General features: G+C 42.8%; 1 protein-coding gene and 1 long non-coding RNA gene across 2 annotated transcripts in view; one reads left to right on the top strand and one right to left on the bottom strand.

Moving 5' to 3' along the window:
* The window catches only part of ampd2b (adenosine monophosphate deaminase 2b), a 118,193-nt gene that overhangs the window by 49,848 nt on the left and 40,522 nt on the right, over positions 1-27,823 (top strand). The window lies entirely within an intron of this gene.
* Positions 15,182-26,426, bottom strand: LOC117512240. Its single transcript, XR_004561256.1, has 3 exons — positions 26,232-26,426; positions 19,466-19,474; positions 15,182-15,193 (listed from the first exon to the last, which is right to left on the bottom strand). It is a non-coding gene; the product is annotated as an uncharacterized LOC117512240 (long non-coding RNA).

The raw sequence follows: 27,823 nt of genomic DNA, 5'->3' as shown, positions 1-27,823 counted from the left end.
TCCACCTCATCGCCGAGATATCGTACTTCTATGGAGGTAACTTTCTCTGCCTGTATTAATTGGTTCCAAGAGCTATTGTGTTGCAGCTGTCAACCAGAGGACCGGCGTGGGTCGCGACTGTTTCGTCCTACGTCCCGTCAGATAAGTGTTTGAGACAGGAGCTGCACGAGTGTGTTAGAGGTGGAGGTGGCATTCCCACCGTTGTTGTTACGGGGTGTACACACACCCACACTTGACTGTCTTTGCTCTTCGCCAGCAGTACCAGATCCAACAGTCGGGTACGGTGATCACCTGGGAATTCGCGACTTGGCGGCTCCAGTATTCACCAGGTTCGGTGGCGGCGGAAATCGTGTGGTTCCGGCTCTTCTCAGGACAGACGTCTTCTATCCTCGAGCCTGCCCACACGTCACCTTTGTGGATTGACTGTTATCAGATTCTGAGATTGTCTGTGTATTTGTTGTGCACCTTCACAACATTAAATTGTTACTTTTTTGGCTCATCTATTGACCGTTCATTTGCGCCCCCTGTTGTGGGTCCGTGTCACTACACTTTCACAACAGACATGAGTTCATCATGGATTTTTCATTAACTAATCAGGCTTTGCCAACTAATGTAACAGCTGTTATCTTCTTGCCTCTTCTTTACGCGCTTCTGCAGAGGGGTGGCACATTGTTGAAAGCTTGCAGTCAGTGCTTCAAAAAACTTCCAGTAAACAAAGACCTAATCACCGTGCTGTTTGTTATTATTACAGTAGACCAATGGACCTTTGAACTCAATGTATTTTGCCCAGATTTATTTCACACCTGTCAACAGTATTTGCCATCACATGTTCAGGTCTTTGGCATAAAATAATCACCATAAGGACAGGAAAAAGACTCTGTGAGTTAAATGTTAAGCTTGATCACCCAAAAGAATGCATGTGAGTAATTGACTTTAACAGTTGACTGAGCATTGTGATTCACAACAATCAGTTGACTAACAGGCCGTTATACACATTTGATAAAATGCCATTTACTCGTCATGTGTATCGACAATATGTGCTGTTATTTTTATGTTTGTGTCTCTCAAGCTCTATCACTCATGTGAATGCACACCTGGTCTGATTTGTGACCTCTGGGTGGGATCACCTCTTGTGCTGTTACTCAAAGTTACTATTGTGGTGATGCAGTAAACAAAGAGCTTCTCCATCTGGTGCATATTGCTGTGTGCACTACACGGACTTGTTGACAGCCAGACTCTTGTTTGTAAGGTACAGTTTGTGATGGTTATACAAAGCAAATATCGCTTTGTTCATTTCAATCTATCAATTTACTCCCTCTCTTATATATATATATATATATATATATATATATATATATATATATATATATATATATATATATATATATACGAGGTCTGTCAATAAAGTATAGGTCCTTTTTATTTTTTTCAAAAACTATATGGATTTCATTCATATGTTTTTACGTCAGACATGCTTGAACCCTCGTGCGCATGCGTGAGTTTTTCCACGCCTGTCAGTGACGTCATTCGCCTGCGAGCACTCCTTGTGGGAGGAGTCGTCCAGCCCCTCGTCGGAATTCCTTTGTCTGAGAAGTTGCTGAGAGACTGGCGCTTTGTTTGATCAAAATTTTTTCAAAGCCTGTGAGGCACATCGAAGTGGACACGGTTCGAAAAATTCAGCTGGTTTTCGGTGAAAATTTTAACGGCTGATGAAAGATTTTAAGGTGATACTGTCGCTTTAAGGACTTCCCACGGAGCGGGACGTCGTGCAGCGCTCCCAGGCGCCATCGTCAGCCTGTTTCAAGCTGAAAACCTCCACATTTCAGGCTCTATTGATCCAGGACGTCGTGAGAGAACAGAGAAGTTTCAAAAGAAGTCGGCTTCAGCAATTTATCCGGATATTCCACTGTTAAAGGAGATTTTTTTACAGCCGCCGCGACGCGCCGCCAATGGAAAAACACCTCTGTTGGAAGCCTTAAGGACAAGTTGGAACATGCCCAGCTGTTAAACAATTTCTCAGATACTCACTACACTGAAAGACATCAAAAGCCGCCTGGATTTTACAAATGGTTATCAACACAGAGGTGTTTTTCCTGTGGCACGTCTGTCCGCACGTCTTCATTAAAAAAATCTCCTTTAATAGTGGAATATCCGGATAAAATGCTGAAACCAACTTCTTCTGAAACTTCTCCGTTCTCTCACGACGTCCTGGATCAATAGAGCCTGAAATGTGGAGGTTTTCAGCTTGAAACAGGCTGACGATGGCGCCTAGGAGTGCTGCATGACGTCCCGCTCCGTGGGAAGTCCTTAAAGCGACAGTATCACCTCAAAATCTCTCATCAGCCGTTAAAATTTTTACCGAAAACCAGCTGAATTTTTTGAACCGTGTCCACTTCAATGTGCCTCACAGGTTTTGAAAAAATTTTGATCAAACAAAGCGCCAGTCTCTCAGCAACTTCTCAGACAAAGGAATTCCGACGAGGGGCTGGACGACTCCTCCCATAAGGAGTGCTCACAGGCGAATGACGTCACTGACAGGCGTGGAAAAACTCACGCATGCGCACGAGGGTTCAAGCATGTCTGACGTAAAAACATATGAATGAAATCCATATAGTTTTTGAAAAAAATAAAAAGGACCGTTACTTTATTGACAGACCTTGTATATATATATATATATATATATATTATATATATATATATATATATATATATATATATATATATATATATTATATATATACATATATATATATATATATACCCGTTCACATCTCTAACTGTTTTTCCCCACTCGACGACACACCCGCCGAGGATCAAACTCTGGTTATTGGCGACTCTGTTTTGCGAAATGTGAAGTTAGCGACACCAGCAACCATAGTCAATTGTCTTCCGGGGGCCAGAGCAGGCGACATTGAAGGAAATTTGAAACTGCTGGCTAAGGCTAAGCGTAAATTTGGTAAGACTGTAATTCACGTCGGCAGTAATGACACCCGGTTACGCCAATCGGAGGTCACTAAAATTAACATTAAATCGGTGTGTAACTTCGCAAAAACAATGTCGGACTCTGTAGTTTTCTCTGGGCCCCTCCCCAATCAGACCGGAAGTGACATGTTTAGCCGCATGTTCTCCTTGAATTGCTGGCTGTCTGAGTGGTGTCCAAAAAATGAGGTGGGCTTCATAGATAATTGGCAAAGCTTCTGGGGAAAACCTGGTCTTGTTAGGAGAGAGGGCATCCATCCCACTTTGGATGGAGCAGCTCTCATTTCTAGAAATCTGGCCAATTTTCTTAAATCCTCCAAACCGTGACTATCCAGGGTTGGGACCAGGAAGCAGAGTTGTAGTCTTACACACCTCTCTGCAGCTTCTCTCACCCTGCCATCCCCTCATTACCCCATCCCCGTAGAGACGGTGCCTGCTCCCAGACTACCAATAACCAGCAAAAATCTATTTAAGCATAAAAATTCAAAAAGAAAAAATAATATAGCACCTTCAACTGCACCACAGACTAAAACAGTTAAATGTGGTCTATTAAACATTAGGTCTCTCTCTTCTAAGTCCCTGTTGGTAAATGACATAATAATTGATCAACATATTGATTTATTCTGCCTTACAGAAACCTGGTTACAGCAGGATGAATATGTTAGTTTAAATGAGTCAACACCCCCGAGTCACACTAACTGTCAGAATGCTCGTAGCACGGGCCGGGGCGGAGGATTAGCAGCAATCTTCCATTTCAGCTTATTAATTAATCAAAAACCCAGACAGAGCTTTAATTCATTTGAAAGCTTGACTCTTAGTCTTGTCCATCCAAATTGGAAGTCCCAAAAACCAGTTTTATTTGTTATTATCTATCGTCCACCTGGTCGTTACTGTGAGTTTCTCTGTGAATTTTCAGACCTTTTGTCTGACTTAGTGCTTTTGCTCAGATAAGATAATTATAGTGGGCAATTTTAACATCCACACAGATGCTGAGAATGACAGCCTCAACACTGCATTTAATCTATTATTAGACTCTATTGGCTTTGCTCAAAAAGTAAATGAGTCCACCCACCACTTTAATCATATCTTAGATCTTGTTCTGACTTATGGTATGGAAATAGAAGACTTAACAGTATTCCCTGAAAACTCCCTTCTGTCTGATCATTTCTTAATAACATTTACATTTACTCTGATGGACTACCCAGCAGTGGGGAATAAGTTTCATTACACTAGAAGTCTTTCAGAAAGCACTGTAACTAGGTTTAAGGATATGATTCCTTCTTTATGTTCTCTAATGCCATATACCAACACAGTGCAGAGTAGCTACCTAAACTCTGTAAGTGAGATAGAGTATCTCGTCAATAGTTTTACATCCTCATTGAAGACAACTTTGGATGCTGTAGCTCCTCTAAAAAAGAGAGCTTTAAATCAGAAGTGCCTGACTCCGTGGTATAACTCACAAACTCGTAGCGTAAAGCAGATAACCCGTAAGTTGGAGAGGAAATGGCGTCTCACTAATTTAGAAGATCTTCACTTAGCCTGGAAAAAGAGTCTGTTGCTCTATAAAAAAGCCCTCCGTAAAGCTAGGACATCTTTCTACTCATCACTAATTGAAGAAAATAAGAACAACCCCAGGTTTCTTTTCAGCACTGTAGCCAGGCTGACAAAGAGTCAGAGCTCTATTGAGCTGAGTATTCCATTAACTTTAACTAGTAATGACTTCATGAGTTTCTTTGCTAACAAAATTTTAACTATTAGAGAAAAAATTACTCATAACCATCCCAAAGACGTATCGTTATCTTTGGCTGCTTTCAGTGATGCCGGTATTTGGTTAGACTCTTTCTCTCCGATTGTTCTGTCTGAGTTATTTTCATTAGTTACTTCATCCAAACCATCAACATGTTTATTAGACCCCATTCCTACCAGGCTGCTCAAGGAAGCCCTACCATTATTTAATGCTTTGATCTTAAATATGATCAATCTATCTTTGTTAGTTGGCTATGTACCACAGGCTTTTAAGGTGGCAGTAATTAAACCATTACTTAAAAAGCCATCACTTGACCCAGCTATCTTAGCTAATTATAGGCCAATCTCCAACCTTCCTTTTCTCTCAAAAATTCTTGAAAGGGTAGTTGTAAAACAGCTAACTGATCATCTGCAGAGGAATGGTCTATTTGAAGAGTTTCAGTCAGGTTTTAGAATTCATCATAGTACAGAAACAGCATTAGTGAAGGTTACAAATGATCTTCTTATGGCCTCGGACAGTGGACTCATCTCTGTGCTTGTTCTGTTAGACCTCAGTGCTGCTTTTGATACTGTTGACCATAAAATTTTATTACAGAGATTAGAGCATGCCATAGGTATTAAAGGCACTGCGCTGCGGTGGTTTGAATCATATTTGTCTAATAGATTACAATTTGTTCATGTAAATGGGGAATCTTCTTCACAGACTAAAGTTAATTATGGAGTTCCACAAGGTTCTGTGCTAGGACCAATTTTATTCACTTTATACATGCTTCCCTTAGGCAGTATTATTAGACGGTATTGCTTAAATTTTCATTGTTACGCAGATGATACCCAGCTTTATCTATCCATGAAGCCAGAGGACACACACCAATTAGCTAAACTGCAGGATTGTCTTACAGACATAAAGACATGGATGACCTCTAATTTTCTGCTTTTAAACTCAGATAAAACTGAAGTTATTGTACTTGGCCCCACAAATCTTAGAAACATGGTGTCTAACCAGATCCTTACTCTGGATGGCATTACCCTGACCTCTAGTAATACTGTGAGAAATCTTGGAGTCATTTTTGATCAGGATATGTCATTCAAAGTGCATATTAAACAAATATGTAGGACTGCTTTTTTGCATTTACGCAATATCTCTAAAATCAGAAAGGTCTTGTCTCAGAGTGATGCTGAAAAACTAATTCATGCATTTATTTCCTCTAGGCTGGACTATTGTAATTCATTATTATCAGGTTGTCCTAAAAGTTCCCTAAAAAGCCTTCAGTTAATTCAAAATGCTGCAGCTAGAGTACTGACGGGGACTAGAAGGAGAGAGCATATCTCACCCATATTGGCCTCTCTTCATTGGCTTCCTGTTAATTCTAGAATAGAATTTAAAATTCTTCTTCTTACTTATAAGGTTTTGAATAATCAGGTCCCATCTTATCTTAGGGACCTCGTAGTACCATATCACCCCAATAGAGCGCTTCGCTCTCAGACTGCAGGCTTACTTGTAGTTCCTAGGGTTTGTAAGAGTAGAATGGGAGGCAGAGCCTTCAGCTTTCAGGCTCCTCTCCTGTGGAACCAGCTCCCAATTCAGATCAGGGAGACAAACACCCTCTCTACTTTTAAGATTAGGCTTAAAACTTTCCTTTTTGCTAAAGCTTATAGTTAGGGCTGGATCAGGTGACCCTGAACCATCCCTTAGTTATGCTGCTATAGACGTAGACTGCTGGGGGGTTCCCATGATGCACTGTTTCTTTCTCTTTTTGCTCTGTATGCACCACTCTGCATTTAATCATTAGTGATCGATCTCTGCTCCCCTCCACAGCATGTCTTTTTCCTGGTTCTCTCCCTCAGCCCCAACCAGTCCCAGCAGAAGACTGCCCCTCCCTGAGCCTGGTTCTGCTGGAGGTTTCTTCCTGTTAAAAGGGAGTTTTTCCTTCCCACTGTAGCCAAGTGCTTGCTCACAGGGGGTCGTTTTGACCGTTGGGGTTTTACATAATTATTGTATGGCCTTGCCTTACAATATAAAGCGCCTTGGGGCAACTGTTTGTTGTGATTTGGCGCTATATAAAAAAATTGATTGATATATATATATATATATATATATATATATATATATATATATACACATGAGGTCTGTTAGAAAAGTATCCAACCTTTTTTTTTTTTTTTCAAAAACCTGATGGATTTGAATCACGTGTGCTTCCATGGGCCAACCTTGAACCTTCGTGCGCATGCGTGACTTTTTTCATGCCTGTCGATTGCGTCATTTGCTGGTAAGCAGCCTTTGTGTGAGGATATGTGTAGTCTCTCGTCGGATTTTCTTTGCAAGGAAAATTGCGGAACAACTGGAGCAGCGCGCCAGGTGGAAACCATTCAGATTATTCAGACGGCTTTCGGTGATGATGCTATGAGCATCACACAGATTAAGGAGTGGTACAACTGGTTTAAAGACGTCCGCACAACAGTGGAGAGCAAGCTGCGCTCCAGTCAGCCATCAACATGCTGAAATGACCAGGTAATTTCCAAAGTGAACGCTGTGGTGATGCAGGACCGTTGTGTGACTATCCGAGAAATTGCGGAAGCGGTGGACATCAGCACTTTTTCGGCACATTCCACTGTGACAGAAAATTTGGCCATGAAAAGAATGGTGGAAGAAATTCATGCACACATTCAGCACAAAGCTGCTGATGGAGCAAAAGCACCTCCATGTTGAATTCTCACAGGACATGCTGGACTCCGAAAAATGATGTCCACCTCTTCCACCATTCGGAAGATTCAGACGGCTTTCAGTGGCTTTTCAGTCGTGTGACTATCTGAGAAATTGTGGAAGAGGTGGGCATGTCACAGCATGTCCTGTGAGACTTCAACACAGTGGCACTTTTGCTTCGTCAGCTTTGTGCCGAAGCCATCGGCATGAATTTCACTGCAACTCTTTTCATGGCCAAATCTTCTGTCACAGTGGAATGTGCCGAAAAAGTGCTGATGTCCACCTCTTCCGCAATTTTTCGGATAGTCACACGACGGTCCCAAATCACCACAGCGTTCACTTTAGCAATGATCTGGTCATTTCAGCATGTCGATGGCCGACCGGAGCGTGGCTCGCTCTCCACTGTTGTGCGGACATCTTTAAACCGGTTGTACCGCTCCTTAATCTGTGTGATGCCCATATGATTGTCACCGAAAGTTGTCTGAATAATCCAAATGGTTTCCACCTGGCTGTCGTCCAGTTTCTGGCAAAATTTGATGCAGTCGTGCTCTCCAGTTGTTCCGTCTTTTTCCTTGGAATGAAAAAACGCCGAGCGCACGACACACACCTCACACAAAGGCTGCTTACCAGGAAATGACGCAATTGACAGGCGTGAAAAAATTCACACATGCGCACAAAGGTTCAAGGTTGGCTCATGCAAGCACACGTGATTCAAATCCATCAGGTTTTTGAAAAAATAAAAAGGTCGGAAACTTTTCTAACAGACCTCGTATCTATCTATCTATCTATATATATATATATATATATATAGTTGGTGCCATAAATTTGCATACCCTGGCAGAATTTTGGATGTATTGGCCATTTTTCAGAGAATATGAACGATAACACACTCATGATTAGTGGTTGTGTGAAGCAATTTATTGTCAAACAACTGTGTTTACTCTTTTTAAATCATAATGACAACAGAATCTACACAAATAACCCTGATCAAAAGTTTACCCTGGTGATTTTGGCCTGATAACATGCACACAAGTTGACACAAATGGGTTTGAATGGCTCCAAAAGGTAACCATCCTCACCTGTGATCTGTTTACTTCAGTGTGTTTTTATAAAAGGTCAGTGAGTTTCTGGGCTCCTGACAGACCCTTGCATCATTCATCCAATGCTGCAGTGACATTTCTGGTTTCTGAGTCATGGGGAAAGCAACAGAATTGTCAAAGGATCTGCGGGAAAAAGTACAACCCCGATTCCAATGAAGTTGGAACGTTGTGTAAAATGTAAATAAAAGGAGAATACAATGATTTGCAAACCCTCTTCAACTTATATTCAATTGAATACACCACAAACACAAGATATTTAATGTTCAAACTGATACACTTTATTGTTTTTATGCAAATATTTGCTCATTTTGAAATGGATGCCTGCAACATGTTTCAAAAAAGCTGGGACAGTGGTATGTTTACCACTGTGTTACATCACCTTTCCTCAATAAGCGTTTGGGAACTGAGGACACTAATTGTTGAAGCTTTGTAGGTGGATTCTTTACCATTCTTGCTTGATGTACGACTTCAGTTGTTCAACAGTCCGGGGTCTCAGTTGTCGTATTTTGCGCTTCTTAATGTGCCACACATTTTCAATGGGCGACAGGTCTGGACTGCAGGCAGGCCAGTCTTGTACCCGCACTCTTTTACTACAAAGCCACGCTCTTGTAACACATGCAGAATATGGCTTGACATTGTCTTGCTGACATAAGCAGGGACATCCCTGAAAAAGATATTGCTTGGATGGCAGCATGTCTTGCTCCAAAATCTGGATTTACCTTTCAAAATTGATGATGCCATCACAGATATGTAAGTTGCCAATGCCATGGTACTAACACACCCCCATACCATCACAGACGCTGGCTTTTGAACTTTGCGCTGATAATAATCTGGATTGTCTTTTTCCTCTTTTGTCCAGATGACACGATGTCCATGATTTCCAAAAACAATTTGAAATGTGGACTCAGACCACAGCTCACTTTTCCATTTTGCGTCTGTCCATTTCAAATGAGCTCGGGCCCAGAGAAGGCAGCAGCGTTTCTGGATGTTGTTGATGTATGGCTTTCGCTTTACATGGTAGAGTTTTAACTTGCACTTGCAGATGTAGCGATGAACTGTGTTAACTGACAATGGTTTTCTTAAGTGTTCCTGAGCCCACGCGGTAAGAACCTTTAAACAATAATGTCAGTTTTTAATGCAGTGTCACCTTCGGGATTGAAGGTCACGAGCATTCAGTGTTGGTTTTTGGCCTTGCCGCTTACGTGTAGAAAGTTCTAAAGATTCTCTGAATCTTCTGATTATATTATGGACTGTAGATGATGAGATTTCTAAATTCCTTGCAATTGAACATTGAGAAACGTTGTTCAACTGTTGGACTATTTTTTCACGCAGTTGTTCACAAAGTGGTGATCCTCGCCCCATCTTTGCTTGTGAACAGCTGAGCCTTTTGAGGATGCTCCTTTTACGAGGTCTGTTAGAAAATTATCCGACCTTATTATTTTTTTCAAAAGCCATATGGATTTGAATCACGTGTGATTACATCAGACATGCTTGAACCCTCGTGGGCATGCAAGAGTTTTTTCATGCCTGTCGGTTACGTCATTCGCCTGTGGGCAGTCTTTGAGTGAGGAGTGGCCCACCCTCTCGTCGATTTTTTCATTGTTTAGGAATGGCTCAGAGACTGCTGCTTTGTTTGATCAAAATTTTTCAAAAACTGTAAGGCACAACTGAGTGGACACCATTCGATAAATTCAGCTGGTTTTCGGTAAAAATTTTAACGGCTGATGAGAGATTTTAATCTGTAAGTGTCGCTTTAAGGATGGCCCACGGCACCTGATGGCAATCTGCGCTCCGAGGCGGCGTCGTCTTGCTGTTTCAAGCTGAAAACTTCCACATTTCAGGCTCTGTTCACCCAGGTCATCGTCAGAGAACAGAGAAGTTTCAGAAGAAGTCGGCATGAGGAGTTTATGCGGACATTCCTGTTATGTGTCGACGCGGATTGAGGAGCGAACCTGCATCAGACAGGACCCAGCGCTAAAAATAACCAGAAAGCGGTTCCAAACAAAAACTATTTATTATACACCTGTGTTTAAAAGTGTAAAAACATAAAAAAACAACGTCCCTCTGGTGGAGTGACCCGCGGCTCGCTCTCCAGCGCCCGCAAGGATTAAAGCCGGCGCTCCTGGACTTCCTACCACCGCCAAACACCCCCCAGGTGGACACGACAAACTGATTCTCTGTGAAGCAAAGAGACGGTGAGGTAAATCAACAGATACAACTATATCTTCCAATAAACACACGCTGCCAGCAACACACTCAGGTCAGTGTCCTTTTTTTTACTTTATGCAAATGAGCAGCCTCTCACAACAAGTGGAGGATCACTTATCCTTCACGCCACAGCAGTGAGAAGCAAACTACGCAATTCTCTTTACAATTCCAGTACACTGTGTAACAAAACACCAAGTTACTATCAACAAGTACTTAAACACTTAATTACCTTTCGTGTGTGCTGACAGCATGTGTCCTCACCCCTCCCTGCTTCACGGGCTCGATGTGTCAAACCCAGGCGCGGTCCTCAGCGTCTCACAAACGAACGTCACAAGGTCGAGTTCCCGGCAGTTCTGCTTGAATCACACATGACTTAAATGCAGAACGCCATCCAATTATCTGCTTCAGCTGCAAGTCGTCCAGGTTGCACGTGAGCACCAAGCACAGGTGCTTTCCATGATGTTGATGAGGGTGAAGACTCTTCAGCCAGCACCTTCTTCACAGACAAATCAGCCCTCATGCCACCTGGAGAGCAAAGAAAAGAAAAGAACACCAAAACATCCAGCCACGCCCCCCCCCCAACACACAACAGTACCCCCCCATCAACGGGAAGCCTCCCGGCGACCGAACAGACCAGGCCCGAGAACAGCCCCTCCCTCCGGGGTCCACGTCAGGAAGCAGACGGCAACACAGGCACCGCAGCTGGAAGGCCGGCTGGAATCAACAAAAGCCCCAAAACATTCCCCAGAACAAGTCCACTCACACAAAAAAAAAAACATAAAACCCACCCAAAACCTCCCCAGGGGACCGTCCCATCAAACCCCGGGAGGAAAAGAAAAACTCCAAAACACAAAAACCCAACACAGTCCCACAACACAGTACAAACGTAGATGCATAAAAGAAAAATAACAAACAACCCCCCCAGAATGACCTGCAGAGCCCAACCCCCCCTCAGAAGGCCTTCATTGCCAGTTCCAGGAGGAACAGCCAAAACCGTGATCCCACAAAGCTCCCCAGGTATACATGGAGTGAAACGGTGCCCCCCAGGGGACCGTATCATCAACCCCAGGAGGCACCCTCCCCACAACCCCGGAACCCCAGATCCGGTCACACTTGGCCGGTCGGTCCCAAGCCAATTCCCCCCCCAGAGGACCGTCCCATCAACCCTGGAGGCGGAACCCGGAAGGAAACAAAATATAACCAAAACCAACCCCCGGAGGACAACCAAAAACAACCCCGGGGGGATATAAAGCGACCATAAACCCCGTTGCCCTCCCCGGCACCCCGAAAGACCCCAGGTCCCTCCCAGAGCTCTTTGGCGGCTCTATTTTGGCAAACGGCTCAAAATAGTAAGCCGGAGAAGGGAACAGGTAAAAACTAACCCAGCTCCAACCCCAAAGCGCAGCGGAGAACCGGAAATACGTCCGGTGCCCCAACTCGACCATACCCCAGCCACTCGGGAGGGGTGGAACTACCGAAATGGCAAACAGCAACAGATCGGCCCACCCCTCCGACTGAGGCATGTCTCCGCTGCACCACACCCCGGCAACACCCATGACAATCGGTCCAAAGGCTCACCGAGGCTGGAGTGGAACCGGGCCCTAACCAAACCAAAAAGAACACCTCTAACACCCCCCCCCTAGGTGCAGAGGTCTTCTGAGAATGCTCAGCGTGACCAACCTGCACCACCCCACAACCCACAAGACAAGCGGTCTAAGGGCAAGTGAGGTTGGGGTTAGGAATGTAGAGAAATAAAAACAACAAAACAAAATGACCCAACAACCCAAACAGAAAATACCTAAAAACACATACACAATTGACAGGTAAGTGAGCCCAGGCGGGCTTCTAACCGCCTATCACTCCACCAGATACGCCCCTACCTCCCCAAACAAGTATAACCCCTGATTAAAGAAAACAAAACATTTACGTGTGCTAACATTTTTTTTTTTTTTTTTTTTTTATGTGGGTTCTTTTGCCTGTCCCAGAACACTTGGAGTTATGTCACCGTTATTTCTCTTGACGCTTACGTGTGGGGGCAATACAGGAATCTTGACTCGTCCGAGCTGCATGGGCTCGTCAATAGGAGGAGCCGGAGGTCCTGTCGGAGGAGCCGCAGTGGGGCGAAGAAGAGGCGGCCCAGCTTTGTGTCGGGGAAAGCCCCGAGACAAAAAAAAACGCTCTAATGGGCGTCCTCTCTCGCGTCCACGCTCCTTCATCCGATCATCTAGACGAATCACCAACGATATTAGCTCGTCTAAATCGTTTGGCTCATCACGGACCGCCAGCTCGTCTTTTAATGACTCATTTAACCCGTCCACAAATACGCCTCGTAAAACTGCAGCATTCCAACCTGTGGGTGACGGAGTTATCGGCACCGATATCGATAGTGCCGCAGCTGGAGCAGCAGGAAGCAGAACAGCTTGCGCTGCAAGCTCCGTAACACGGGCATCTGTTTGTTTAATTTGGTTCGCGAGATGCTGTAATTGCTCCCGTATGTTCTCCAAGTGTTCCTGAACTTTTTCGACAAAAGGAACCGCTTCTGCCGCTGGGTCCATTATGGAATGGCCGGGAACTACTGTTATGTGTCGACGCGGATTGAGGAGCGAACCTGCGTCAGACAGGACCCAGCGCTAAAAATAACCAGAAAGCGGTTCCAAACAAAAACTATTTATTATACACCTGTGTTTAAAAGTGTAAAAACATAAAAAAAACAACGTCCCTCTGGTGGAGTGATCCGCGGCTCGCTCTCCAGCGCCCGCAAGGATTAAAGCCGGCGCTCCTGGACTTCCTACCACCGCCAAACACCCCCCAGGTGGACACGACAAACTGATTCTCTGTGAAGCAAAGAGACGGTGAGGTAAATCAACAGATACAACTATATCTTCCAATAAACACACGCTATCAGCAACACACTCAGGTCAGTGTCCTTTTTTTACTTTATGCAAATGAGCAGCTTCTCACAACAAGTGGAGGATCACTTATCCTTCACGCCACAGCAGTGAGAAGCAAACTACGCAATTCTCTTTACAATTCCAGTACACTGTGTAACAAAACACCAAGTTACTATCAACAAGTACTTAAACACTTAATTACCTTTCGTGTGTGCTGACAGCAAGTGTCCTCACCCTTCCTTGCTTCACGGGCTCGATGTGTCAAACCCAGGCGCGGTCCTCAGCGTCTCACAAACGAACGTCACAAGGTCGAGTTCCCGGCAGTTCTGCTTGAATCACACATGACTTAAATGCAGAACGCCATCCAATTATCTGCTTCAGCTGCAAGTCGTCCAGGTTGCACGTGAGCACCAAGCACAGGTGCTTTCCATGATGTTGATGAGGGTGAAGACTCTTCAGCCAGCACCTTCTTCACAGACAAATCAGCCCTCATGCCACCTGGAGAGCAAAGAAAAGAAAAGAACACCAAAACATCCAGCCACGCCCCCCCCCAACACACAACAATTCCACTGTTAAAGGAGATTTTGTAATGAAAGAACGTGCGGGCAGATTCGCATGTCGGGTCAGACCCGACCGCGGGGGGTCGCGACAGAAAAAACACCTCCGTTGGAAACCTTAACGGACAAGTTGGAACATGCCCAGCTGTTAAACAATTTCTCAGATACTCACTTGTTGAAAGCCATCAAAAGCCGCCTGAATTTTACAAATGATTTTCAACACTGAGGTGTTTTTCCTGTCGCTGCGCAGACGGATTTGCGGCGTCATCATGGACCCGACTCAGCGAATTTGCCCGCATGTTCTTTCATTACAAAATCTCCTTTAACAGTGGAATGTCCACATAAACTCCTCATGCCGACTTCTTCTGAAACTTCTCTGTTCTCTTACGATGTCCTGGGTGAACAGAGCCTTAAATTAGGAAGTTTTCAGCTCGAAACAGCCAGACGGACGCCACCTCCGACCGCGCCACGCCGATCCGCTTTGTGAGCTGTCCTTAAAGCGAAAGAAACTCCACAACCTCTCAGCAGCCGTTAAACTTCACCGAAAACCAGCAGAATTTCTCGAATAGTGTCCACTCAGATATCCCTCACAGGCCCTGAAAAAATTTTGATAAAGCAACGCGCGCCGTCTCCAGCAGTGTCTCAGACAAAGGATTTCAGCCGAGAGGGCTGGACCAGTGCTCACTCAATGCCTGCCCACAGGCGAATGACGTCACCGACACACGTGAAAAAACTCAAGCATGCGCACGAGGGTTCAAGCATGTCTGCTGTAATCGCACGTGATTCAAATCCATAGTTTTGTTTTGTTTTTTATAAAACTGTTGGTTTCTTTTCTAATAGACCTCGTATACTCAATCATGACACTCACCAATCATGCTCTCAGTTCCCAAATGCTTACTGAGTGACATACCACTGTCCCAGCTTTTTTGAAACATGTTGCAGGCATCCATTTCAAAATGAGCAAATATTTGCACAAACACAATAAAGTTTATCAGTTTGAACATTAAATATCTTGTCTTTGTGGTGTATTCAATTAAATATAAGTTGAAGAGGATTTGCAAATCATTGTATTCTGTTTTTATTTACATTTTACACAACGTCCCAACTTCATTGGAAATGGGGTTGTAATTGCACTGTATAAAACAGGAAAGGGATATAAAAAAAAATTGTAAAGACCTAACCTAATTTCTGTACTTATTTGTTTTGGTGTCTTTGCTTCTATGGATTATTTGCATTACCAACATCTGGTAAAAACTTCATGTCAGTAGCACCTTTACAAATATATTTACTGAGAAAAAGGTGACTGACATGTTCAATACTTATGTTCAATACTTATGTTATCCGCTTATATATATATGTGTGTGTCAATCAATCAATCAATCAATTTTATATAGCGCCAAATCACAACAAACAGTTGCCCCAAGGTGCTTTATATTGTAAGGCAAAAGCCAGTGGGAAGGAAAAACTCCCTTTTAACAGGAAGAAACCTCCAGCAGAACCAGGCTCAGGGAGGGGCAGTCTTGTGTGTGTGTGTGTGCAATTTTTCAGTTTTGTTCATGTTTTCACTGAGCTCTTTATAGGCTCATGGATTTCACTTAGTCCTTGTTGTAATGCCTCATATAATGATGGCCTCATTTTGACATAATGTGTGATACAGTTTTTAATCATCAGAGGGAGCTTGATCTAAGAATAAGAGAAACAAAAGAAAACAAAATCCCAGCTAGGGGAATGAATTAGAGAAAAGCAAACCTGTTTGTTGTGCTCTTCTTGAAACAATTTGAATTGTCTTATTTATTTGATCTACTTTGTTTGTGTTGGCAAAACTCAGTGATAGTCTGTTGGTAATTTATTCTCAGATTACATTTTACTCACCCTTTAATCACTTTTTTAGTGTATTATTATTTTCATTATTATTGGCAGGGGTGGTGACCAAGTGCTTAGTGCACTTGGTTTCAGTGTAGAAGGTTCCCAGTTCAAAACCCACCACTGCTACATTACTACTCCATGTAATGTAGAGTTGCATCAGGAAGGGCATGTTGTGCCAATTCAACATGCAGATCCACCTTGGATTTGCTGTGGCAACCCCGAGTGCAAGAACAAGCCGAAGGGACTTACTTACTTATTCGTTGTAGTAGTATCATAATCATATCAGCTTGGGACTCCGGCGAGGATGGTCGCTTCTCCTCCTCTCTCCTCTGTCTCTGCTCCAACCTTCAAAGTCCCTACTTCACCAGACTGTGAATTCTCCAAACTGTATTGGATTAACCATGGAATTGATCAGCTGATCTCTGAACGCTATTGACACCATCTTTTCTACAAGATCAGGGCCAGGGGACCAGTGTTGCCACAGTTACTTTGAAAAAGTAATCCAGTTACTGATTACTGATTACTCCTTGAAAAACTAACTTAGTTACTTTACTGATTACTCAATTGGAAAAGTAACTAAGTTAGATTACTAGTTATTTTTTTAGTTATTTTCCCCAGCTGCCAACAACAACCCTCTGCCACCTCAACATGACAATGATACCTGTTTTTAGGATCAGCTGTTTTTAGCGAGCAGATGAGCGGCTCAGCTCAGAATTCTAAATAAAGGAGAAAAAAAGCATAAAAATGTCTTTGTAAAGCTCAGTGCAGGTGTGCTGTTGTCACTGTGCTTTAAGAGTTGAGGATGAGTCGTAACTGCTGCAGAAAACAGCGGATGAAAAGCTCACAGCTCGCTTAAAGTGGGCAGTTCAGTCGAACCCCAACCCCCTGCCCACGGACCAAGTTTAATGCTGCTATCGACCCACAATGCAAAAATAATAGTAACGCACAGTGACTTGGAGAAGTAACATTAATCTGATTACTGATTTGGAAAGATTAACGCGTTAGATTACTCATTACTAAAAAAAGTGGTTAGATTACAGTAACACGTTACTAAGTAATGCATTACTGGCATCACTGCGGGGGACCCTGCGTGCGCAGATGGAACCTACCCTGTGGGCTATGTTCTCAATGCCCGGAAAACATGGTGAGTCGCATGCTTTGCGCCATTCTCTGTGGAGGACATGGAGGATTTATTTATATATGGTTTCATAGTAGGAGGGCTGGTACTTATTGGCTTATGTGCTGCCCTGACCTACCGGAAAATTGGCAAGACGGCTGCCGCCAAAAGCACGACCCCTCACTTGTCCGTCATGATTAATGAGTTGGGCAAGGTGATGCATTCTCAGACTGTGTTAACCCTTGAACTCAGATGCAAATTGGATAACATCTCAGAGCAAATGGACACCTTGCAGTGGAAGGCTTCAGAGACTGGGGAATATTCATAATTGGGATCTGGATTGTTCATTTGAGACTGTAAAAGTGTTTTTTCACTGCTCAACCACAAACACGGCAGGCTTATCAGCCTCTGAAGGACAAAATGCCCCATTGTTTTCCTCCAGAAGAATCTCTACGGCCTTGGTGAACATTCGGCTGCCTCCTTATTTTCTCTAACTCCAGTACACAAGGACAGAAACTGTCTCACACATGGACAAAGAATGAAAGCATGCTCCACCTCCCCCCCACCTGCCCCCATCATACACCCCATCCCAGCCACTGCTCACACCATCCCTTTTCCCCTCCAGGGGCTGTGCAGTTTTAGCTGCGGCAGGTTCCCATTCCCCTCAAGCTGGAGGCGGCGCAACTCATGTTGCTGTGGCTACCACACACTCACTTCACCTCAATTCGGAAAACAGACTATTTCAACTTTAGTGCACATAAACAATGTCAAATGTATATGTGTTGTATTAATTCTGATGTGTGCCATTATTACGGTAAACAAGTAATAATTGTGGATTAATTGCTGTATCTTGTCTGTGGCAATTTGAGTATGGACGTAATGTCATTGTTATTGCACTTGTAATGACAATGACAATAAATCTCATCCATCCATCCATCCATCCATAAGGGTATCTGGTGGAAAACATTGCCAAATCAGAGTATAGGCCCATGTCAGATCTGCTGTGGTGATCCCGAGTGAGAAGCTGAAGGGACTTTATCATTATTATTATTATTGTTGTTGTTAATAATAATAATTATAATAATAATAGGGCAGCACAGTGGCTTAGTGGTTAGCACTGTTGCCTCACAGCAAGAAGATCCTGGGATCGATTCCCACCTGTGGTCTTTCTGTGTGGAGTTTGCATGTTCTCTCCATGTTTGCGTGGGTTCCCTCTGGGTGCTCAGGCTTCCTCCCATGTCCAAAGTGTGTGCGGGTGTGAATGTGTTTGTTTGTCTATATGTGACTCTGCGACAGACTGGCGTCCTGTCTAGGGTGTACCCCACCTCACACCCTATGATGCTGGGATAGGCTCCAGCCCCCCGTGACCCTGATATTGGTGTAAGCGGTTGAAGATGTGTGAGTGATAATAATAGTAGTAGTATCATTATTATTAAATGGAGATGATACCAAACTGCTTTTCATTAGTTATTACTGAAGCAGCACTGTTACATAACATTTTAAAAAACCTTTTGCAATGCCTGTAGTTTGGAAGATTTTTTCCAGAGTCTGCTTCAAAAGGAAGACATCATGTGTTCCAATAAATGCTCACTACATCTTAAACTGTTTTGAAATTAATGTTCTGAAACATTCTACTTGTTTTGCCCCCATGGTGCTGAAACATAATAAGACTTAAATTAATAAATTCAGATCATATTGTTTTGATTCATAAGCAATGCTGAATTGACAATGAAACATAAGCAATACACAAGACTTCAGCATGTTTGTTTTTTTTACATTCAGTTTGTTGTTGCAGCTTAACACTTTGGTTGAACTCTGTGACATTACTCAACCATTGACCAAGAAAAGATAAGATTACCGTCACGTTGATTGAGGTAAAAAGCGTCTTTTATCCTTTTGTTGCAAATGAATAGAATCAAATCCTCGGCAACAATAGAAATAATCAGTAGGACTCTTGTCTAAAAAGCTTACAGCTCCTTCTGAAAAGTTCCTTTAAACACTTTGAAACAAATGTTTTCCCATATCTTTCTTAACGTTATTGAAATTCTGAAGTGACAAATGTTTGCTTGTCTGCAGTTCTTAAAGGGATCATATTGTTCAGCTTTCAGCAAGTAAATGTCGGTCAGCAGGTTCCTGAATAAAATAACATAACTCAAAAGAACTCAAAAGAACCCACTTTGCTTTTAAAAGGGGGCCAATACAAGAGCCTTCTTAAAATTGTTCAGTTTAACTAATTTGTAAAAAAAAAAAAAAAAAAAAAATCCAGCCAATACCTTGCATTGCCATATCAACCACATCACAGAACCACCCTGGGTGCTGGATAACACCGGTCACAGTTCATGCTTTGGCTCTACTTCTGTTTTGCTGTTTTTGTCAAATTGAATGAGTTATTCTGAGTTATCTCTCTATTCCTGTATTTCCATCTGTGATTTAGTGGTGCTTATTAGTCGAGTTTTATGATATTTTGACTTCCGGGTTGTCCCCACACTTCCAAGTTATCCTAGTTGATCCTAGTCTCCAGATTGTATTAGGTTCCACCCTGCTCTCTCACGCTCCAAATTACTGTTTTTTTTTATTCCACAATACTGATCTTTGCTACCATTCCGGACTCTTGTTTCTTGCCTACTGTTTTTGCTCTGGTTACAGTGTTTTGTCTCCATGTAATAACCTTTACTGCCATTCTGGATTCTTTTGTTTCGCCTGTTGTTTTGGACTCTGTGATATGAGAATATCTGGTTATTATCTCTGGTAAAGAAGCTGTTGTTTGCCACGCCCTCTGACTCAGTGGGCTGAGTCCAGATATGGATGTCTTTAATGCACATCACAAAAGTATAAAATGGCACATATTTGGTCTAAAATTGACATGTTGCTGATAAATTTATAGATCAAATCAAATCAAATCAATTTTATTTATATAGCACCAAATCACAACAAACAGTTGCCCCAAGGTGCTTTATATTGTAAGGCAAAAGCCATACAATAATTACAGAAAAACCCCAACGGTCAAAACAACCCCCTATGAGCAAGCACTTGGCGACAGTGGGAAGGAAAAACTCCCTTTTAACAGGAAGAAACCTCCAGCAGAACCAGGCTCAGGAAGGAGCAGTCTTCTGCTGGGACTGGTTGGGGCTGAGGGAGAGAATCAGGAAAAAGACATGCTGTGGAGGGGAGCAGAGATCAATCACTAATGATTAAAAGCAGAGTGGTGCATACAGAGCAAAAAGAGGTGAATAAAAAGAAACACTGGGTGCATCATGGGAACCCCCCAGCAGTCTAAGTCTATAGCAGCATAACTAAGGGATGGTTCAGGGTCACCTGATCCAGCCCTAACTATAAGCTTTAGCAAAAAGGAAAGTTTTAAGCCTAATCTTAAAAGTAGAGAGGGTGTCTGTCTCCCTGATCTGAATTGGGAGCTGGTTCCACAGGAGAGGAGCCTGAAAGCTGAAGGCTCTGCCTCCCATTCTACTCTTACAAACCCTAGGAACTACAAGTAAGCCTGCAGTCTGAGAGCGAAGCGCTCTATTGGGGTGATATGGTACTATGAGGTCCCTAAGATAAGATGGGACCTGATTATTCAAAACCTTATAAGTAAGAAGAAGAATTTTAAATTATATTCTGGAATTAACAGGGAGCCAATGAAGAGAAGCCAATATGGGTGAAATATGCTCTCTCCTTCTAGTCCCCATTAGTACTCTAGCTGCAGCATTTTGAATTAACTGAAGGCTTTTCAGGGAACTTTTAGGACAACCTGATAATAATGAATTACAATAGCCCAGCCTAGAGGAAATAAATGCATGAATTAGCTTTTCAGCATCACTCTGAGACAAGACCTTTCTCATTTTAGATGGGCACAGAATTGTGGAACTTTAAAGATGCTGAAGTTGAAACCTCAAGAGCATTAACAGCTCAATCCCACTGCAACACCCCACCCCCCCCACCCCACCACCACCACCACCCTGCCCCAAACACAGAATGGGCCAGCAGCTCCACTTGTTTGTCTCCCAGTATTTTGTTGTGATTGTGTAGATTCATGTGCATGTATAATTATGCTACCACATGTAACTTTTTTATATCTCTCTGCACTATATTCCATATATTTACCCTGCACATGGTCATGTTCATACATACACATTTCTACTCATTTCTATTCATCCTGTGTATGAGAAAGGTCAGAACTGACTGTACTTCCTCAGGAGGCTCAACTCTTTCAGTGTCTGCAGAAATATGTTGCAGATGTTTTATCACTCGGTGGTCTCCAGCGTCATCTTTTACTATGTAGTCTGCTGGGTCAGCAGGCTGAAGGCAGCTGACACGAACAGATTTAAAAAGCTCATCAGCAGAGCTGGCTCTGTCCTGGGGGTTGAGCTGGAGTCTGTGGTGGAGGTGTCAGAGAGGAGGATGCTGAGGAAGCTGCTCAGCATCCTGGACAACACCTCCCATCCTCTGCATGCCACACTGATGTCCTGTCAGAGCACCTTCAGCCATAGACTGAGACCATCGAGGTGCACCACAGAACACCACAGGAGGTCTTTCCTACCTGTGACAAACAGACTGTATAACTCCTCCCCATTCTGTAGGATGAATACATAATGAGTTATTCAGAGTTATGTGCAATACTGTCATACATCTTGTGCAATATATCTTCCAGTCATTTTGCATAAATTTGTTGTACTTATTGCAAAAAAAAAAAAAAAAAAAAAAAAAAAAAAAAACTTTTTTGTAATTGTGTGTTTAACTAACCATTGTTTACTGTTTCTGTACTCTGGAAAAATAATTTCCTTCGGGATAAATGCAGTTGATCTGATCTTTATCTTCATGACTTTTTTTTTTTTACCTTCACTGGAGGGCAGCGTGGTGCTTCCCAATAAGAAGCTCGCTGGGTTGAGACCATCAATTCCCCATTTTCTTTGTACATCTGGAGTTGTGTCAGGAAAGGGTTCTGGTGTAAAACCTGTGCAAAATCAGTATGTGGATCCATACTGTGTTGGTGTTCCTGAGCCAAAATGGGAGCAAAGAAAATAAATTAGTATGACAGTATTCTGAGATGGCGAGAAACTAAGAATTTCAAAGCACTGTGACCTGACAGCAAAGGCTTTGACTTGTTTGTTTTTAACGATTAAAAGTTCATAAAACCAATTTTATACACGCCCTAAATTGTACTGTTTGAGTTGAGGGTGTATCACATCAGGTCTTTCTGCAGTCAGTGAATTTACATGTCAGTGAAGCATTCACATTTCTGCAACACATTTCCCAGCTGTTGTATTTATACTCTGGAAATTTACATTTCATAAAAAAATTCAAACATGCTTAAAGGTTTGAACGCAGCACAGCAACATTTCACGGCCCGTGGACACACAAATGCAAAATACACTTTTATCCAAAGCAGGTTTATCACCAAGAAGGCTTTCATGTAGAAGGAATTAGTTTTGTTGTATAATGATGTGCAACATTAATATCCATAAAGATGGTAAAAGAAAATTTCAACAAAAAAAAACAACAGACATGCAGCAAAAAAAAAAAATAGTGGGCAGCAAATGCAATTAGTACAAATAACTGGAACAGAGTAAATGTCAGGTTTGGAGCAGAGGTGATGAAAAGTGTGACTAGAGCATATGAGTGTGTGGTATCACAGTGGGGCTCTCGGGTTTAACCGATGAGGCCGTCTGCAGTCAGAAAGAAGCTGGTATTATGCCGTGAGGTTTTTTTTCTGATGGACAGCAGCCTCCTGCCAGAGGGGACCGGTTCAAAGAGTTTGTGCCCAGGGTGTGAGGCACGAACCATGATCTTTCTTGCATTGGCAGGATGGAAGGATGGAGGAATGGAAGGTTCTGATCTTCCCTTACTCATGGCAGTAGGTTACCAGATAGTGATGAGGAGATGAGGATGGAGTAGAAATGCACCATCACTGGTTTTGAGAGGGTGTCTCTCCAGCTGCTGCAGGAAGTACATCCTGTGTTGTGCCTTACTGATGAGGGAGCTGATGTTCAGCTAAACTTCAGGAGACTGACTGACTGAAATATTGCATCATACAGCTACATCAGTCATACACTGCTTTACAAGTCTTGAAAAATAAATAACTGATTTGATGTTGTGCTGTGTCATCACAGTCTAGCACAGAAACAATTAGGAAATAACCCTGTTGTGTCTAATGATTTCCGGATGTTCATGCTGGTTATACAGTCACAAATTGAGCTTACGCATTGCCGGTAAAAAAGAGTTTTACGGCAACGTGTTAGCGGAGCCGTAAAACGGCTATTTTTGACCGTATAACACAGTGGTGTCCAAACTATTCCAGAAATGGCCGAGAGGGTGCAGGTTTTCTTTGCAGCCACTGACTTCAGCAGGTGATTTCATTGATTAACATCCCTTTGAACAGGTGGGATGAGTTCATCAGTGAAATCACCTGGTGGAGTCAGTGGCTGCAAGGAAAACCTGCACCCTCTCGGCCATTTCTGGAATAGTTTGGACACCACTGGTATAACAGCATGAACGTCCATAAATCATCAGACACAAGGAGGTTATCTCATTCTAATTCAATTCCATCATTTGCACGGTTTATTTTTCTGTGGGTAATTCGGTTGGTGAGGCTAACCATGAGGCAGCGTCGCTCCAACAGCGGTCAGGTTGTTTAGTAATCCCTCAAACATAAAAATCCATCAAATGTGAAATGGTAATTCTGTATCAGAATCCACATCAATACTTTCATATGGTAGCTTAAATTCACTTTTTTCGGTGGTGGCAGCGACTTTCTCTCGTTCTCAGCTAAGAGTGCTAACAGATAGCAGCGCGCGCAGCCGGTGTTCTGTCGAATTGTGCGTCTCGTCGCATAAATCGACAGTTCTGCGTCCCGACAATACGAGGTCTATTAGAAAAGTATCTGACCTTATTATTTTTTTCAAAAACCATATGGATTTGAATCACGTGTGATTACATCAGACATGCTTGAACCCTCGTGGGCATGCGAGAGTTTTTTCACGCCTGTCGGTTACGTCATTCGCCTGTGGGCAGTCTTTGAGTGAGGAGTCGTCCACCCGCTCGTCGATTTTTTTCATTGTTTAGGAATGGCTCAGAGACTGTTGCTTTGTTTGATAAAAATTTTTTCAAAACTGTAAGGCACAACTGAGTGGACACCATTCAATAAATTCAGCTGGTTTTCGGTAAAAATTTTAACGGCTGATGAGAGATTTTGGTCTGGTAGTGTCGCTTTAAGGACGGTCCACGGCGCCTGACGGCGATCGGCGCTTCGAGGCGGCAGCGTCTCGCCGTTTCAAGTTGAAAACTTCCACATTTCAGGCTCTGTTGATGCAGTAAGTCGTCAGAGAACAGAGAACTTTCAGAAGAAGTCGGCATGAGGAGTTTATTCGGACATTCCATTGTTAACGGTCATTTTGTAATGAAAGAACGTGCGGGCAGAGTCGCATGTGGGGCTGGACCCGACCGCGGGGGGTCGCGGCAGGAAAAACACCTCCGTTGGAAATCTTAACGGGCAAGTTGGAACATGCCCAAGCTGTTAAACAATTTCTCAGTTACTCACTTGTTGAAAGCCATTCAAAGCCGCCTGAATTCTACAAATGGTTTTCAACACGGAGGTGTTTTTCCTGTCGCGGCGCACACAGATTTGCCGAGTCGTCACGGAAACGACTCGGCGAATTTGCGCGTACGTCTTTCATTAAAAAAATGTCCTTAAACAGTGGAATGTCCGCATAAATTCCTCATGCCGGCCTCTTCTGAATCTTCTCTGTTCTCTCACGATGTCCTGGGTGAATTAAGCCTTAAATTAGGATGTTTTCAGCTCGAAACAGGCCGACGACAGCACCTGGAAGCGCTGCAGGACGTCCCGCTCCGTGGGAAGTCCTTACACCGACAGAAACACCCCATAATCTCTCATCAGCCATTAAACGTTTCACAGAAAACCAGCTTAATTTCTCGAATAGTGTCCACTCGGATATTCCTCACAGGTCCAGAAAAATTTTGATAAAGCAACGCACGCCGTCTCGAGCAGCGTGTGAAACAAAGGAATTCAGCCGAGAGGGCGGGACCACATCTCACTCAAGGCCTGCCCACAGGGAAATGACGTCACCGACGCGTGAAAAAACTCACGCATGCGCACGAGGGTTCAAGCATGATTGGTGTAATCGCATGTCATTCAAATCCATATAGTTAAAAAAAAAACCTAAAAGGGTCGGTTTATTATCTAAGAGACCTCGTATTTGCACGGAGGACAGGAATGACATCTTGTCAGAACACCGGTCAGGCCACGGAGTAATACATCTAAATGTGAAATGGTTGAATATTTTGCCACCGTTACCCTGATATTATACAATCTGAAATCTCACGATTAACCAATCAGATTCGCAGAAAAATGGAATTGGATTAGATTTCTGTTTATACAGTCCTGAATAATTATTGCCACCCCAATATTTGAGTCACAGACTTTAAAGAGTTTTAGTAACAAATGCAAATCAACCAATTTTATTTCATCTGAATGTGTTGATTTTAAATGTGCAAAGTTACTGAACAACATAACAAAATGCCTTCATACAGTGACAAAAAGTGCTACAGAAGTAATGTATGTGACATGCTGATGAATTTAGAGTAAATCATCACTTTTATAGCCATTTTTTCTTCTTCTTGAACAAATCAGTGGATGGATATATGAACATTTTCAAGTAACTAAATATGTCTTGGATTTCTTTTTTTTTTACCAATCATTTAAAAGCACAGTCAGTATGGGCGGTCTATGGAAAATCTGTCTGGAATAGGCAGACCTCAAAAAACTGAGTGATTCTGCAAGGTGGAGACGATTAAAGACGGGACAACCCTGAAGGTGTTATAGGTTTCTGTAACTGTGATCGGAGAATGTGTGCATTGCACGACTTTTCCCTGTTGCATCACCAGCTATACAGGCTTATGGTGGAGTGGGACAGAGAAGGACCCTGCCCCTGGCTCCCCAAAAAGAAAACAAGAACCGAAATTTCAGCTACAGTTGGACAGAGGGCTACGGTTCCACTTTGCCATGAAGATGTGATATTTTAAATTTTGTAAAGAAAATATGAGGGTGCTAACAGTGACATGGGTGAGGTTGATGGCTGGTGAGGCACTGACTTCATCACAATCAGATTTACAAACATATGAACCCCACAGAGCAGCTTATTCACCATTTGATTGACAACAGTTAATGGGTTCTGTTTAAAATCTCATATCAGCATTCTTTACACATACAAACTGTAGCACACAAAAAAACACATCTAATTAAAAAAATGTTATTGTGGTCTTACCTTTACTTATAAATGAAGTCCATGTGTGGCTCCTTCTGAACAAAAGCATCAATGACTTGTTGGTAGAAGTCGTCCTTATTACTAGGGGAGCTACAACCACTGCCTTTGCACCCCCCCAGGACTAAACCAAACCAACATTTTTAGGTTCCTTAGATGACCCCAAAACACAATCAGGATGTTCCCAATAATAAAAACTGGCCTCAAGCCAGTTATCCAAGATGGCCACCAAAATAGGGTTTTTTCACTAAAACACCTTTAAACAACATATAAACAACTTCCTACTATGTATTTTAATGATAAGGTTCTATTGGTGGCCATTTTGGATGCCATTTTGAATGTTAAACCATGAATTAATTTAGTTTAGGCACAAATGAGTTTGCTGTCACCTGCAATGGTCTTCCAACTGAATCTCTGTGATATTTAAGTTGTTTATATGTTGTTTAAAGGTGTTTTAGTGAAAAACCCAATTTTGGTGGCCATCTTGGACACCATCTTGGCTAACTGGCTTGAGGCCAGTTTTTATTTTTTGGAACATCCTGATTGTGTTTTGGGGTCATCTAAGGAACCTAAAAAAGTTGGTTTGGTTTAGTCCTCGGGGGGGGGGGGGGGGGGTCCAAAGGTAGTGGTCGTAGCTCCCCTAGTATATCTTCCTTCAGTTTTAAAAGTCTCTCTGTCTCAGAGGAGATCACTGCCAGGAAAGAAAGTCGTCCTTCATCAGTCCTGTTCCGACTCTATGTTTGGAACATGAGTAGTTGACTGCTCGTGTTTGATGAGACTCCTTTGCAAATTGTTCAAGTCACAGTATCCCATCTGAGTCCAGACATTGCCACAAGTTGAGAAAAGAAGGAAAAGCAGAGAAGGTGGTTTCTTACTGGACATTCACACAGCCAGACTTTACGTGTTTACCACTTCATTTGAAAAGAGCGCGTCTTCTGTACCACAGTCTGAAGCAAACCTTTTAGCTCAGGTGTTGGTCGTCCTTTAATTATTATCTCCTGCTTCGAATGAAAGTCTACTTTAGAAAATAGTTTCAGTTTGGATGTGTAATCCTCCATTCTGAATGTAAAATAAATGGACCGTGGCTCTTAACTTGCTAACTATAAATTGTACCTTGCTGTCACTTATTCTGCAGCTGAGGAGTTGCTGCAAGAAGAATTACTACTACTACTACTACTGTTGTTGCTGTTGTTGTTATTAGATGCAGTAGTGGTGTGTTATTAATACAATAGTAATAATAACAGTCTTTATCGGGGCACCACAGCAGATCCAGGGTGGATCCAAGGTTTTTCACCAGATGCTCTTCCTGACACAACTCCACATTACATTGAGAAATGTGTGAGGGGTGGGGTTTGAACCAGAAACCTTCTGCACTGAAACCAA

This window comes from Thalassophryne amazonica, chromosome 6 (assembly GCF_902500255.1).
Source record: "Thalassophryne amazonica chromosome 6, fThaAma1.1, whole genome shotgun sequence".
NCBI lineage: Eukaryota > Metazoa > Chordata > Actinopteri > Batrachoidiformes > Batrachoididae > Thalassophryne > Thalassophryne amazonica.
The sequence above is the reverse complement of the archived record's forward strand: the minus strand, read 5'-3'. Positions and strand labels throughout refer to the sequence as shown.